Genomic DNA, 16,271 nt, shown 5'->3' on the forward strand with positions numbered 1-16,271 from the left:
GTTGCGCAATTTTTCCTGGGGCGATTTTTCTACTGGTTTTTACCCAACATGGGTGTTTGCTAGTTTTCTATTTTTGCTTTTGCTTTCTGTTTTTCTAAACTTTTTTATTTCTTTTCCATTTTTCGGTTTTATCAAATTCCTGAATGTTTCAAAATTTATCCATGTTTTTGAAATTTGTGAATTTTTTGCAGATTTGTAAACTATTTTCCAATTTATGATTTTTTTGAAAGTTTGTGAATTATCTTTCATTTTCATGATTTTTTCCAAATGATGAACCTTTTCAATTCTTGAACTTTTCTCAAGTTATTGAACTTTTTTGCAATTGCTCAACTTTTTTTATTAAATTCATGAATATTTTTCAAAATCAAGATTTTTTTATAATTCATGAACCTTTTTTCTAAAATTCGTCAGCTTGTTCTCAAATCGTGATTTTTTTTCATTCAGATTTGCAGGAAAAAAGTAAAATCATTACTTTTTTCTCAAATACGAGGACAGTTTTGAAATTCATGAACTTTGTTGCTAATGCTTGAACTTTGTTCAATTTGTGCTTTTTTTGGTCAAATACGTCCACTTTTCTCAAATCATGAATTTGTTTTGGCAAATTTGTGAAAACACATCAAAATCATGAACTTCTTTTCAAATTCATGATATTTTTGGCAAGTTTGTTAACTTTTTTCAAATTTGTTAACTTTTTTGCGAATTCGTGTACTTTTTTTTTCAAATCGGTACACTTTTTTAAGAATATGTGGTTTTTTCCATGGTCAAGCATCAATAGCCATGTTAGCAGTCAACTCTCGCTATCAACGATCAATGGCGAACGAAGCAAGCGAACCGTCCGACCGCTATGGGTCGCGGCCTACTAAGCTTGCGCGTGAGTGCCACATACCTAGCAAGCGCTATAGGCGCCAATTAGGAGGTTTCTCACCCTATTGCGTCACAGAACTATTGCTCTTCTTCACTCTTGACGCGAAGTGGGCCGTCCAAATAACATTTTCAACCAGTTTAAAGAATTTTTGATGGACTAGTTTTATCCAACGGAAACACCTATATTTGTCCGCTTAGCAGTCTGGACGTACGGATTTGAGTATCCAAGAGACAAAAATGGAAGGGCTTTGTCTGAGTCCAGAAATGCACTTGAGCAATCACATGCATAGTCCCACTCTTCTCCCTATCCTTCCAACCACATATGCATGGCCCTATCTCATCTCTCACCAAAATCCACGCCTGCACACCCACGTATCTCATATTCCGAACCCTATATCAATACAAATTCATGCAACGTACTATGTAGATCACCAAACAACCAAAATCGACAGGAAACAAACATATAAACTAATACCAAACGGGCATAATTCACATAAACATCACCAAACGGGCATAAGTCACACAGTTCAACGATCTAGCACATTGTAACTACATACTAGAACTAAATTATAAACAACAGGAGCGAGCTTCACCACTCCTTCGCAGCCCTTTACCCTTCCGGTCGCCAGCGCAACTGTAGGAGTCCGTGGCAAGAGGTGGATCCACATCGAAGTCGTCGGACCCGTCTTCGAAGGAGGAATCGGAGATGACGATGTAGCATTGCAAGCGCTCAACGATGCGGTCTTGCTTGTGCTTGAGCTTGGCCATCCTCGCCGCCGCCTCCGCCGCCTCCTACTCGAATTGCTCAATGTCGAGCCAGACCTGCTTGATGTTGATCCTCCACGGACACTGACCGGGCACTCCCTAAATCCGCGCCTCCACACCCACGTATCTCATATTCCGAACCCTATATCCATACAAATTCATGCAACATACAATGTAGCTCACCAAATGACCAAAGTCGACAGGAAACAGACATATAAACTGATACCAAACGGGCATAAGTCACACAGTTCAACGATCCGGCACATTGTAACTAAATAATAGAACTAGATTATAAACATGAGAGGGCGAGCTTCACCACTCCCTCGCCTGCCCTTTGACATTTCGGTCAGCGACGCAGCTGTAGGAGTCCGTGGCAAGAGGTGGGTCCATGTCGAAGCCGTCGGAACCGTCTTCGAAGGAGGAATCGGAGATGACGATGTAGCCTTGCAAGCGCCGGACGACGCAGTCTTTCTTGTGCTTGAGCTTGGCCACTCTCGCCGCCTCTGTCGCTACCTCAGCCGCCTCCCACTCGGATTACGCAATGTCAAGCCAGAGCTGCTTGGCGTTGGTCCTCCGGAGCCGTCGTGCCTTGTCTCCGCCTTAGTAAGTGACCGACGGCACACCCACTCGAGGAGACGCTCCTCATCATCGGGCGCTGGCATCACGTGGCGGCGCCGGGCAGACTGCATAGCCATGGCGGACCCGCCACCCATCTCCCTTGCCCCTCTGCCTCTCGCGACGGGCGACATGTGCCTCCGACTCCAAAATTTGCATCTGCAGCATCGGCGGAGCGGACACTAGAACCACCGTTGCCCGTGCGGAGCAGCGGCCAGAGGTCGAAGAGGCCGTCGGGCGGGAGCAGCAAATTGGGTAGGCCTCGCAAATCCGCTTGCGGGGCAGGAAGGGCTGGCGCTGTGGCGATGGGCGAGTGTGTGTTGAGCCTCTCAAGTATGTCCGACGGATCGAGTGTCTTGAAATCAGGGTGTTCTTGTATCATCAGGGCTAAGGTGTCAAATGAGTTGTCAAGAGATCGCAGTAGTGTCTTCACTATTTCATGCTTCGTAATGTCAGTTGCACCGAGTGCACGGAGCTCATTTGTGATATCCGTGAGGCGATCAAATGTAAGCTGGACTTTCTCATAGCCGTGTCTTTTGAAGCAGTTGAAGAGGTTGCGGAGAGTACTGATTCGTTGATCTCGCTGAGTTGAGACGCCTTCATTGACTTTGGAGAGCCAGTCCTAGACTAGCTTCGACGTTTCCAGAGCGCTCACACGGCCATACTGCCCTTTGGTCAGATGACCACAGATGATGTTCTTGGCTGTAGAGTCCAGTTGAATGAACTTCTTGACATCAGTATGGGTGACACCTTCACCGGTCTTGGGAACGCCATTCTTGACAACATACCACAGATCGACATCGGTGGCTTCAAGATGCATGCGCATCCGATTCTTCCAGTAGGGATATTCAGTGCCATCAAAGATGGGGCACGCAGCGGAGACCTTGATTATTCCTGCAATCGACATAGCTAAAACTCTAGGTGGTTAAACCGAATCACACAGAACAAGGGAGTATCTTGCTCTGATACCAATTGAAAGGGATATTTATCGACTAGAGGGGCGGGTGAATAGGCGATTTTTATGAAAGTCTTTAAAACATGGGAGTTTCAAAGACAAACAGTAGAAAAAACACTATTCCTATGCAGCAGAAGGTAGACTAGACTAGACACGCCATAGTCAAGTATTCAATGAAGTGAAACCACGAAGACTATTAGCAGCTAGGTAGTAAAGATTAGGGTGGAAGATAGTATGAAGGCAATCAAGACAAGTAGTCACACAGTAAAGTCAAACAGATTATGCAAGCAGGCAATGACTTCATGAAGACAAACTGTAAGTAAGGAGAAGTGAGAGATAGAACCAGTAGCTTCAGGAAGACAGTGGTTTGTTCGACCAGTTCCAGTTGCTGTGACAACTGTACGTCTGGTTAGAGAGGCTGAGATTTAACTCAGAAGACTGCGTCTTCACCTTATTCCCCTTGAGCTAAGGACTCTGAGTCCCTGCCCAATCACTCTGGTAAGTCTTCAAGATAGACTCCCAAACCTTCACAGGCTTCGTTCACCGGCAATCCACAATGACTCTTGGATGCTCAGAACGTGACGCCTAACCGGCTGGAGGATTCACAGTCCTCAAGTGAAATAAGTCTTCAGATCACGCGGACAGAAGGACTTAAGTGATGCCAAACTCTCTTTGGACTCTGGGCGGTTTGGGCTTTGTCCTCGCAAGGATTCTCTCTCAAAGGCTTCGGAGGTGGGTTGCTCTCAAGCGACAAAAGTCGTATACTAACTCTGAGCAGCAACCAATTTATGGTGTAGGGGGTGGGATATTTATAGCCATTGGGCAACCCGACTTGATTTGTCCGAAATGACCCTGGGTCACTAAGGAACTGACACATGTCGCAATGGTCAGATTTCAACCACACGCGGCAGCTTGACTTGGGCTACAAGTAAAGCAGACTTATCCGACTCTGGATAAGATTTGTACTCATTGTCTTCGCTCGAAGACACATGATTTGGTTGAGCATCACTTCAGTCACTCTGACTTTGTTCACTTGGACCCCACTTAACAGTGCGGTGGTTCTTATGACTCAACAAAGAAGAAAAGAAACAACGAAACAACTAAGTCTTCGTGCTCCATAGTCTTCAGACATTGTCTTCTCATGTGATAGTCTTCAATGTGATTAGCTTCACAGACCACCATTGTCTTCAATGTCTTCACACATTTTTAGGGGTCATCTCCGGTAGGTAAACCGAATCAATGAGGGACTACTACCTGTGTTATCCTGCACTTCTCACAAACAAATTAGTCCCTCAACCAGGTTTGTCGTCAATACTCCAAAACCAACTAGGGGTGGCACTAGATGCACTTACAATCTCCCCCTTTTTGGTGATTGATGACAAACTGGTTGAAGTTTTTAACGGGGATAAAAGTATGTGAAATTGTAAAGGATTAAGGCATTGTCTTCATAAGTGGCAAAATGCTCCCCCTGAAGATGTGCATATAAATGTTTTGCGCTGGAATGCAAATGCACATGGCAGGCTGTACTTGTGGAGATCCTCCTCACCATATGAATATAATACATCATGCATGAACAAATATACAGGGATAATGACATGCATAATGAAAGATGGATGTCTGCGAAATGACTTCATGCAGGATTTATCATCGCACATGTGGAATTTATCGTCGCATCACAGAATAGCAGTAAAAAGTAGCAGACAACCATCGAGTTTAAGTGTTACAACTCAAATAACCAAATGTATCAAAACGGGAGTTGTAAACACTAGGCAAAAGTATAGTGACCACCCATATGGACCCGCTTTAAGACTATCAACCTATGCTTCTCCCCCTTTTGTCAGTAAGGACCAAAAAGGTTTGAAGACATAGTCGCTACTCATTCCCATGAGAAGTAGGTGAAGCAGTAGGGTCGTCGTTGAGGTTTGGTGGTGCAGAAGAACTTGGTGCAGTGTCGATACACGCTGATGTTGGAGGTGGTGAAGTAGCATCATCAGATTCATCAATAACTTTGGCATTTACCGTGGCTGCGGAGGAAGAGTAATCTGAGTCTTCAAGAGATGGAGTTCGACGCAGGACAACATTCCTTGGAGGAGTGGAGTCAAACTTGAATCTCTCGGTGAAGCCATCGTCTTGAAGATCAGCTTCAGCACTGAGCAATGTCAAACCCTTCCAAGTCCTCCGATAGGTTTCATGAGTAACAAAGGCGTTCTTGGTGGCAAGGTTGCGAATGCGATTTACATCCACCAAGAGGCTTTGCATTTGTCATTTCAGCCAGTAGTGATGATTGTCATGTTTCTGATGCAAGGCCACTAGAAGCTCTCGGTCATTGAGCACACGAGATCGCTTCCGAGTCCTTGGAGCAATGGTGCTTTCTGTGGCTTCAGTACATGCACGGCGAGTGTTGTCGGCCAATGGATAGACACAAGAAGTAGCCTGAACACCTTCAACATGCTGAGTGAAACTCTGACGATTGACATTGTGAAGATATATCGCCTCCTTGGCAGGCTCTTGGTAGATGGCTTCGACTGACATATCAACATCTGGCAGGAATATAAGATGGTTGCGTGCAGAGGGCTGATAGTTAACAGCAGAGTGAAGCTTGATCAGACGCATAACCCAAGGAGCATAAAATTTCAGACCAAAGATGTTAGAGTCAGATGCAGCAAACTGTCGAATGAAGAAATCCTGAGCATTGAAGCTTTTGCTATTGAGAATGTAGAAGACCAATGTCTTCATTGCACCTTCAAGCCTTGCTGAGGAGGAATGCCCTTTGATGGGCCATAGAGTTCGCCTTATGATGTGATAGATGGTGCGGGGCAGATACTCTAGGTCTTGAACAAAGAATTCCTTGGGATATTCGGCATCCCGAGGCAGTGGCTTCATCATGCTCAGCATTTGGCTCATGTTGGGCTCTGGCTTCTGAAAGATGATCTCCAATGCATCGCGGTGAAGCTGACAACCAGGCTCATAGAGTTCACCTGGAGTGGATAGGCCGGTAAGCTCAATGAGATCATAAGCTTTGGCTTCATGATGTACATTGCCTGTCATCCACTCAAGGACCCATGTCTTCGGATCCTTGTTGAAGCCGCGAATGTGGAGGGTTGCATAAAACTGGAGCAGAAGCTCTTCATTCCAATGCTCCTTATAAGTGACAAACTATAGCAGGCCTGCATCTTAGAAACAGTCAAGTGCTTCTTCTAAGCAGGGCAGGCCAGCAATGGCTTCGGAATCCAGTCGCATATGAGGGAATATGCGCCCTTGGTTGTATAGAATGCAGGAGTAATAGCTTCGTTGTTGATAGCTCCAGAACCGATGAGATGATATTCTTGGCTTGGAATATGGGTTCTTGGCACTATCAAAGAAGGTGTTGTGTGCAATGAAGCCATTTACATTGAATGATCCTGGTGCAGATGCAGTACCTAGAAACCTTGGCAGCCTTGGTTTAGGCTTCTGAACCTGAGGCATGTGCTCCACATGATAGTCAAACTGTGGTCCGGGAGTAGGCGGAGGTACCAGAATTGGCCATCTTACTATGACCAGCTCGCCTTGATAGAATGTTTACTCAATGGTATGAGGCCTTGGAGGCGGGACAGGAGCAGAGGCATTAGCAGAGGCGTTAGGCTGCATAGTGGTTGTAGGTGCAACATTGGCTTTATTCACAATATTGACTATAGGCACCACATTATCTTCACCCATGACCTCGTCATTGGCGTCAGTAGTGTTGTTGGTGGCCGCCTCAGGATTTTCAACCTCCACTTGAGTAGCTGGAGGGTTGGGCATGGACACATTCTCCTCGAGAATATCTTCTTCTTGATTGGTGGGGGGGGGGTGGCAACATGTTCTTCTTCTTGTCTTTCATCGGCTGCTGCAGCCGGAATTTCTTCAGAAGCATTAGCTTCAGACACAGGAACCGTCACAGAAGGATTATCTTCAGGGAACACTTGACGTGCCACTGAACTGGACTGGTGAGAATCCTCTTCTGTGATGTTTGTCATGGAGACCGATGGCCTCCGGCCTTTACGAAGCCGTTGAAACACGGGCGATGCTTTCGATGATGGTGCGGTCTCCATGTAATTTTCGTCATTGACAATTGGGCTGGGAACTTGCGTTGGTGAGGGACGGGGTGTACTTGGTGAGTCTTAAACTGGGGTTGCTGGTTGGGGGCGATCAGCCTATGAGGCATCCTGAGTGATTGGTGTCAAGGGACGACCAATACTGATGGGTTCGCTGTTCATGTGAACTGGCGATGATACCGTGGGGCGCTGGATCTGAGGAAGGACTTCATCATCTTCTACATTGTTTTGAGGACCAACGTCTTCAGTCGCGATGGGGTCAACGACTGGAACATCTTGAGCTTCAGGAGCCTCTGTGGAAGCAGGCTCATGAATAATCAACTGACGCTCTTGATTTTCATATGCAGTGGGAGGAAAAGCAATGGGCTCGACAACAAGGGGCTCTTTGGGTGCAATCCGATCTCTCTTCTTGGTCTTCCTCTTCCTGGGGGGTGGTGCATCACCAGTGGTGTTCTTGGTTTTTCTCTTTCTGGCTTCGGCTTCAGCTGCCCTGGTTTTCTTCTGTTCTGAAGCTGCTCTTGGGACCTTATGCTTCGAGCCTGTCATGCTGGCAGGGAAGACAATGCGTGGTTCTTCCCTCCGTGGAGCTTCAGTTGGGGCCACAACAGACTTCTTCTTGGCAGCCATCTTGGGGTCAATGCCTGGACGCCCAAGAGCCTTGCGCTTTTCAGCTTCATTGTAAGCTTGAACACACTTGGCAGCAAGATTCTTCATGCGTTCTCTTGAGCCTTTGGCTTCTTCGCGCTTCGTGCGAAACGCCTCCTTGAGATCATTCGGCATCAGCTTGAACTTCTGAACATCAGCCACACTAAGCTTGGCCACATGCTTCTTGAACTGTTCTTTTTCAAAGTCAATTTTATTCTTCAGTTCAACAATGCCTTGAGCCAGAGCCAGCTCAGGAGCAATGGCGCCTTGAAAGGCGACGATGATGCCAATCGGGAGCTGAAGATCATCAAAGCTAAGATCTGGGTTGTCAAACCACTCATCAATGAAGTTATTCAGAATGTTTATGTCAAAGAGGGGCAGATCATTGAAGATCTCCGCCTCTTGCTTGCTCTTCACCGGCTGCTCAAGAGCATCCTCACCAAACTCGTCGTCTGACGATAGATCAATAGATTCAGATTCGTTCCTTAGAATGGCAGCTGGTGCCAGTGCTTGACTTGTCCTCTGAGCAGTTCTCTTCTGAGGCTTCTCGTTCCGTTTGGAGACATGAGATTGATCTTCAGCGGTGTTACTTGGAGCAGGAGGGGCAGTTGCCAATGGCTTCACTCGAGAAGCTTTTGGTCTAGCACTTGGTTTGGAAGCCTTAGCTTTCTTCTGCTTCTGTGGTTTAGGAGGAGGAGCTGGTGCATCTTTAGAGTCAGCATCATCACCAGAATGATCTACGTTTGCACCTTGAACGGCAATGTGCGACCGGAGGCCTTCGAAGTTGTACAAGGGGCCGATCTTGTTTTCATTGGCTTCATGGGTGCCATCTTCCCGTGGAGAGGACGGACTTGGGTTGAAGTCAAGTCCGAATGCCTTCTTATTCTTCACAGCAGAGTCTTTTACGAACTGGTAGTTGCGCTTGAATAGATGGTCTTCACGGCACCACAGTAGAGAAGAGGGGTCAGCATTCTCTGGCTGTGACCCGCGAACCATGCACGGATAGAAGCCTCGCTCAATAGCTTCAGTCTGGGACCTGGGTTGAAGATTCTTGTACAGTATATCTCCCCAGGGTTGCTTGATGGCATTCTTTTCTGCATAGTCTTCTGTGACAAATCGATACTTGAACCATTCCTCAGCCCAGTATCTTCGAATCCATTGGATTCGATTCTTGCGTCCTGTATAGGTTTCCTGTGGGTCTATTTTGTACAGCTCGTGCAAATCTGGAGGCAAATCCTTGGAATTGTTCCCACGATGCTTTCTGCCACCCTTTCTTGCTGGTTTCTCAGTAGCCATGAAGCTTAACCTGAAAGGCTTCAGAACTTGCAAAGGCTTCTTACGGCTGGTCAGACAAGAACTTGCTTCGGGAGAATTTATATGACTCTGTAAGAACTCTGCAAATGAATGCAGACTATGAGAACCAAGGGATTCTCCCACGGACATGTACCTGTGACAGCATTAGAGGTGCGAGGGAAGGGGAAGAGGTCATATGCATTCTCAGAAGATTTTGAAGATAAATCAGTTTGAAGACATTGACCACATAACGTGAAGACATTCACTTATTTGATGAGAGTTGGTTCTAGATTTGTACGAATCCAAGCATAAGTACAAGTGAGGAATCTAACTTGTAGAGAAGTATAAGTGAACATACTAGGCATAGTATGAGATGCAGAAAGAGATAGATTCAACTTTGGAGATCCAGAAACTACTTTTGGTAAAGAAGGATGAATCTATCAGATCGAAAAGATGGTAAAAAGTGAATTTTAATTACCACACGAGGAACTGCTAGACGGAGCGAAGTTGGAGGCCGAGCATATCGATCTTCCGTGCCCTAACTTGACGACGGAGGACACCTACGGCGATGGCGGAGAGGACGAGGTCCGCGACCGACGTGAGGACGGCGTCGGAGAAGTCGCGACAACTAAGCGCTTTGTCGCCAGCGTAGTCGAGAACTAGCGGTGGCGCTAGGGTTTTCGAGAGGTGGCGACGTGGAAGAAGAATTTTTGACCGAGATGAGACGGGTATTTATAAGGAAAGAGACAACACAACACAATTACGCAGGTGCCCCTCGCGATTCACATCTGAAGGACACGTGGCAAGCATGCAACTCCTTGGTAGTTGTTCCATGTTCCCACGCATGCCTGGATTGTCAGGGTGCTCGTTCCGAATTCTTTGGATTTGAGGCAATAAAGATAGAGAATTAAAAACAGATATAAATGTTTGTCAGATTGACTTCAGCTGACAAGGTCTCAGTGAAGACAATCGATAGTTTTCAATAGAATGCATATGATTTGGACAGATAGAGTTGAGGTAGAAGCATAGATAGGTTAGGGTCCGATCACATTCACTTAGATCAAAAGATTCAGCACAAAACCATAGCTATAAGTGAATGTTGTAGAGGACAGAACATAAGTATACTACCAAATAAAGATAAATCAATTTCAAAGACTTTGCAAATATAACGCCAAGAATACACTTCAAACAAAAGTTTGGTGGTGGCGTTACCCACCGTATAGGAAGTATTAGACCCAGACACGGCGCACAATTATCGTGGCGCTCCGAAGTCAAATTCCGCATTAATGTATTCACACTTAGAGTGTATATCTTCATTGATTGAAGATATACGTTACTTTGTGTGTTGCACATCTAAGTCATCAAAATGCATAAGTGTTAGGATGTGTGTCCAATTCACTGGACATTTGAGGATTCCAAGATATTTAGCTCACACCACAACTTGCAAAACCTTTTCTCATCCAAGGGCTTTGTGAAGATATGAGCCAATTGCTCTTTAGTGTTGACGTGAATGATATCAATATCTTCCTTCATGACATGATCTCTGAGAAAGTGATGACAAATCTCAATGTGCTTTGTCTTCGAGTGCTGAACTGGGTTGTTGGCAATCTTGATGGCACTCTCATTGTCGCAGTAGAGAGGCACATTCTTCAGGTGTATACCATAGTCCTTGAGAGTTTGCTTCATCTAGAGAAGCTGAGCACAGTAAGATCCAACAGCAATGTATTCGGAATCAGCAGTGGAGAGAGATACACAGTTCTGCTTCTTTGAAGACCAACAGACAAGTGATCGTCCCAGAAAATGACATGTGCCTGATGTGGACTTGCGATCAACCTTGTCACCAACATAATCAGCATCTGAGAATCCAACTAGATCAAACTCTGAGCCTTTTGGATACCATAATCCTAGTGTTGGGGTGTAAGCCAAATATCAAAGAATTTGCTTCATAGCTAAGTGATGTGATTCCTTTGGTGCCGCTTGGAATCGGGCACACATGCAAACACTAAGCATTATATATGGCCTAGATGCACATAAATAAAGCAAAGAACCAATCATGGAGCGATATACCTTTTGATCGAACTCTTTACCATTGGCGCCGGGACCCAGATGACTTTTAGTTGGCATTGGCGTCGTGTATCCTTTGCAGTCTTGCATTCCAAACTTCTTCAGGCAATCTTTGAGATATTTTTCTTGAGAGATGAAGATGCCGTTTTGTTGCTGATGGATTTGGAGACCCAGAAAGAACTTCAGTTCACCCATCATGGACATCTGATATTGCTCTTGCATCATGTGACTAAACTCATCACTGTATTTCTTGTTGGCGCAGCCGAAGATAATGTCATACACATAGATTTGGCACACAAACAGTTCACCATCATATGTCTTCGTGAAGAGAGTAGGATCTAGTGAACCAGGTTTGAAGCCTTTGCTCATCAGGAAGTCTTTGAGCGTATCATACCAAGCACGAGGGGCTTGTTTGAGGCCATACAGTGCCTTGCTGAACTTTTATACCATATCAAGATATTTTGGATCTTCAAAGCCAGGAGGTTGTGCAACATATACTTCTTCTTCTATCTTTCCATTGAGAAAGGCACTCTTCACATCCATTTGATATAGAAGGATGTTGTGATGATTTGCATAGGCAAGCAGTATGCGAATGGCTTCAAGCCTTGCCACCGGAACAAATGTTTCATCAAAGTCAATTCCTTCCACTTGTGTGTAACCTTGTGCAACGAGACGAGCTTTGTTTCTGACCACTTGACCATGCTCATCTTGCTTGTTGCGATATATCCATTTGGTGGCAATGATATTGTGCTTCCGAGGATCAGGACGCTTGACCAGTTCCCACACATTATTCAGCTCGAACTATTGAAGCTCTTCTTGCATAGCTTGAATCCATTCAAGTTTCATAAAGGCTTCCATGACTTTCTTGGGTTCTGAGATTGAGACGAATGCAAAATGCCCATAGAAATTGGTAAGTTGTGTTGCTCTTTGTGTAGCCCTTGAACGAGTGAGTGGACCAGGTGCATTGAGGCTATCGATCATCTTCTCAATCTATACTTCATTTGCAACATGAGGATGGGCAGGACAAAGATTTTTTTCATTCTGATCAATGTCATCATTTGAGGGATTGTCTTCAGATTGAGCATTGTCTTCAGGTTGAGTGGATGCAGAAACGATCAATTCTTCTTCAGTCTGATTCTCAAAAGGTATGATCTCTCCAGTTCCCATCTGCTTGATTGACTCGCTAGGGGGTAATTCATCTAGCACATTTGGCAGGTGCTCTCTTTGCGAGCCATTAGTCTCGTCGAACCGCACATCCACAGTTTCAACCACTTTATAGTGAAAGATGTTGAAGACTCTGTAGGAGTGTGAATCCTTTTCGTAACCAAGCATAAAACCTTCATGTGCTTTCGGTGCAAATTTTGAAGTGTGATGTGGATCCTTGATCCAGCACTTAGCACCAAATACTCTGAGGTAACTTACGTTTGGCTTCTTACCAGTTAGGAGCTCATAGGAGGTTTTCTTCAGAAGCTTGTGGAGATAAACACGGTTGATGACGTGACATGCAGTGTCAATGGCTTCAGGCCAGAACTTCCATGGAGTCTTGTACTCATCAAGCATCGTTCGGGCCATCTCAATAAGAGTTCTGTTCTTGCGCTCCATGATGCCATTTTGCTGAGGTGTGTAGGGAGCAGAGAACTCATGAGTGATACCCATGGTATCCAGATAGAGATCGAGACTAGTGTTCTTGAACTCAGTGCCGTTGTCACTTTTGATGTGCTTGATCTTGACGCCATAATTCGTCATGGCACGCTTGGCAAAGCGTCTGAAGACATCCTGCACTTTAGTCTTGTAGAGGATTATATGCACCCAAGTATATCGAGAGTAATCATCAACAATGACGAAGCCATAGAGGCAAGCAGTAGCATTGAGAGTAGAGTAGTGAGTAGGGCCAAATAAGTCCATGTGCAGCAGCTCGAAGGGTTGAGATGTAGTCATGATTGTCTTCAAGGGATGCTTGGCTCTTGTCATCTTTCCGGCTTCGCAGGCACCACACAGATGATCCTTCTTGAACTTGACGCCTTCGATGCCCACAACATGCTTCTTCTTTGCGAGAGTGTGCAAGTTTCTCATGCCAGCATGCCCTAGCCTTTGATGCCAAAGCCAGCATTGTAAAGCTTTTGCTAGAAGACATATGACCATTTGTGGTCCTGCTGAGAAATCTACCATATACAGATCATCTTTTCGATACCCTCCAAAGACTAGAGACTTGTCAGATTCCATTAGTACAAGGCAACGATATTTTCCAAATAGCACAATCATGTTTAAGTCACAAAGCATTGAGACAGACATTAAGTTAAAACCAAGGGATTCAACAAGCATCACTTTATCCATGTGCTGATCCCTTGATATTGCACTCTACCTAGACCTAATACCTTGCTTTTACTAGTGTCAGCAAATGTGATGTGGCTCTTGTCTGAAGGACGTAGCATTGAATCTATCAGAAGACTTCGATCACCAGTCATGTGATTAGTGCATCCACTGTCCATAATTCATTCTGAAGCACGAGGTGTCGTAGCCTACAGTGCAGTTTGGGGGATAGGCTTCACCAAGCGAGCTGTGAAGCAGAAACATTTGACGAAGAAGTGGAACATGGAAATTCAGGTCTTGGTTAGGATAGATAGGATGAGTGTCAAGGAAATCTTGAGTGAAATACATGGTAAGACCATTTGGGCATTTATCTTGCGCCCTACAAGATTTTTAAGGTCTCCAGCTTTAGCTTTGGATGCCTTTGATTTCTGGCTGGAGACCTTTCCCTGCAAAAGAGAGTTAAGTTTTCTTAACCACCCACATCTTCAGGGGTGGCTTAGAAGCAATGAGTCTAAGTGCAGCATCTGAGAATTTTGGCTTCGGAGCCCTAGTAAATAGCCTTGCAGGGGGTGAATAATACTCATATGGATAAGCAGAAAAGTTCTTGGTTCTATGAACATAGCGGTTTAGTGAAACACGCTCATATTCATGGGTCTGAGTATGATTTTCCTGCAAAACATTGACGTTAGGGTGACTCAGATGAGTCCTCGGTCTGTATGAAGCTTTTGGACCATATGAAGCCTTTGGTATGGGGTTTGTCTTCTTCACAGGTGGTGTCATGATGACATTCACGGGAAGATTCTCAAGACAACTTTTGGGTACCCATATCTTCTTCATAGGTGGCCCATTCCTGCAGTTAGTACCAATGTACCTGGCAAACACTTCACCATTCTGATTCTTAAACAATTTATAGTTTGCATGAAAGGATTCATTAATGATAATAGGGTTAGCACAAGTGAAGCCAGATAAGGAGGGTGGATCCACTGAAGGTTCCTTTGCAGCAACCCAGGTGGTTTTGGGGTACTGCTCAGGCTTCCAGTACGACCCATCAACATTCATTTTTCTCTCAAACCCAACACCCTCTTTTCTAGGGTTTCGGTTCAGAATCTGCTTTTTGAGGACATCACATAATGTCTGATGCCCTTTGAGGCTTTTGTACATCCCTGTCTCAAGCAGTGTCTTCAACCTGGCATTCTCATTAGCAATAGTAGTGGTATCCTCAACAGAGGGGTTAGTTACCACATCAGCAATTGAAGATATCTCAACAGTAGTAGAAGTAGAACATTCAGCAACAGAGGCAGCGTTATCACACTCAATGCATTTTAGACATGGTGGTTCAAATCCTTCCTGAGCGGAACTGATTTGTTGAGCGTGGAGTGACTCGTTTTCCTTCTCAAGATCTTCATGATCCGATCTCAATTTTTCGAGTTCCTGCTTCCTTTGAAGATAATCATAGGAGAGCTTTTCATGAGATGTTGAGAGCGTTTCATGACGACCTTCAAGTTCCTGGTACTTAACATGAAGATTTTTTATGTCTTCAATTAAGGACTGAGTCTTAGTCATTTCCGCGTCCAACAGGTCATCGCTTTTGTCTAACAATTTTTGAATATGTTCCATAGCTTTCTGTTGTTCAGTTGCAATTTTAGCAAGTTTTTTGTAGCTAGGTTTGGATTCACCATCAGAGTCATTTTCACTTGATGTTTGAAAGTAAGCATCACGAGAGTTTACCTTGGCACCATGTGCCATGAAGCAGTAGGTGGGAGCCGAGTCGTTCTTGTCATCAATGTTGGTGACGGAGCCATTGTCTTCAGTGTTGAAGATGGACTTGGCGACGTAAGCTGTAGCTAGAGCCAGACTTGCGACACCAGAGTCGGACTCCTCCTTAGACTCCACCACCACCTCCTCAGAAGCAGACTCCTCCTCTGAATCCATTTCCTTGCCAACAAAAGCACGTGCCTTGCCTGATGAGCTCTTCTTGTGTGATGAAGACTTGGAGGAAGATTTGGAAGAAGACTTTGAAGATTTCTTCTTCTTCTTGTCATCGGAATCATATTCTTTGCTTTTCTTCTTCTTCTTCTCATTGTCCCACTATGGACATTCAGAGATGTAGTGGCCAGATTTCTTGCACTTGTGATAGGTTCTTTCTTGCTGTCATGGGTGGAAGCTTCATCATACCTTGAGCTGGATCGTGAAGACTTTCTGAAGCTTTTCTTCCTAGTGAATTTCTGGAACTTCTTCACAAGCATAGCAAGCTCCTTTCCAATGTCTTCAGGATCACCAGAACTGTAGTCAGATTCTTCTCCAGATGAGGAAGCGACTGCCTTCGCCTTCAAAGCGCGAGTTCGGCCATAGTTGGGGCCATAGATATCTCGTTTCTCAGATAGCCGGTACTCACGTGTGTTGATCCTCTCAAGTATGTCCGACGGATCGAGTGTCTTAAAATCAGGGCGTTCTTGTATCATCAGGGCTAAGGTGTCAAATGAGCTGTCAAGAGATCGCAGTAGTGTCTTCACTATTTCATGCTTCGTAATGTCAGTTGCACCGAGTGCACGGAGCTCATTTGTGATATCCATGAGGCGATCAAATGTATGCTGGACGTTCTCATTGTTGTGTCTTTTGAAGCGATTGAAGAGGTTGCGGAGAGTACTGATTCGTTGATCTCGCTGAGTTGAGACGCCTTCATTGAC

This window comes from Triticum aestivum, chromosome 4B (genome assembly GCF_018294505.1).
Source record: "Triticum aestivum cultivar Chinese Spring chromosome 4B, IWGSC CS RefSeq v2.1, whole genome shotgun sequence".
Classification (NCBI taxonomy): Eukaryota; Viridiplantae; Streptophyta; class Magnoliopsida; order Poales; family Poaceae; genus Triticum; species Triticum aestivum.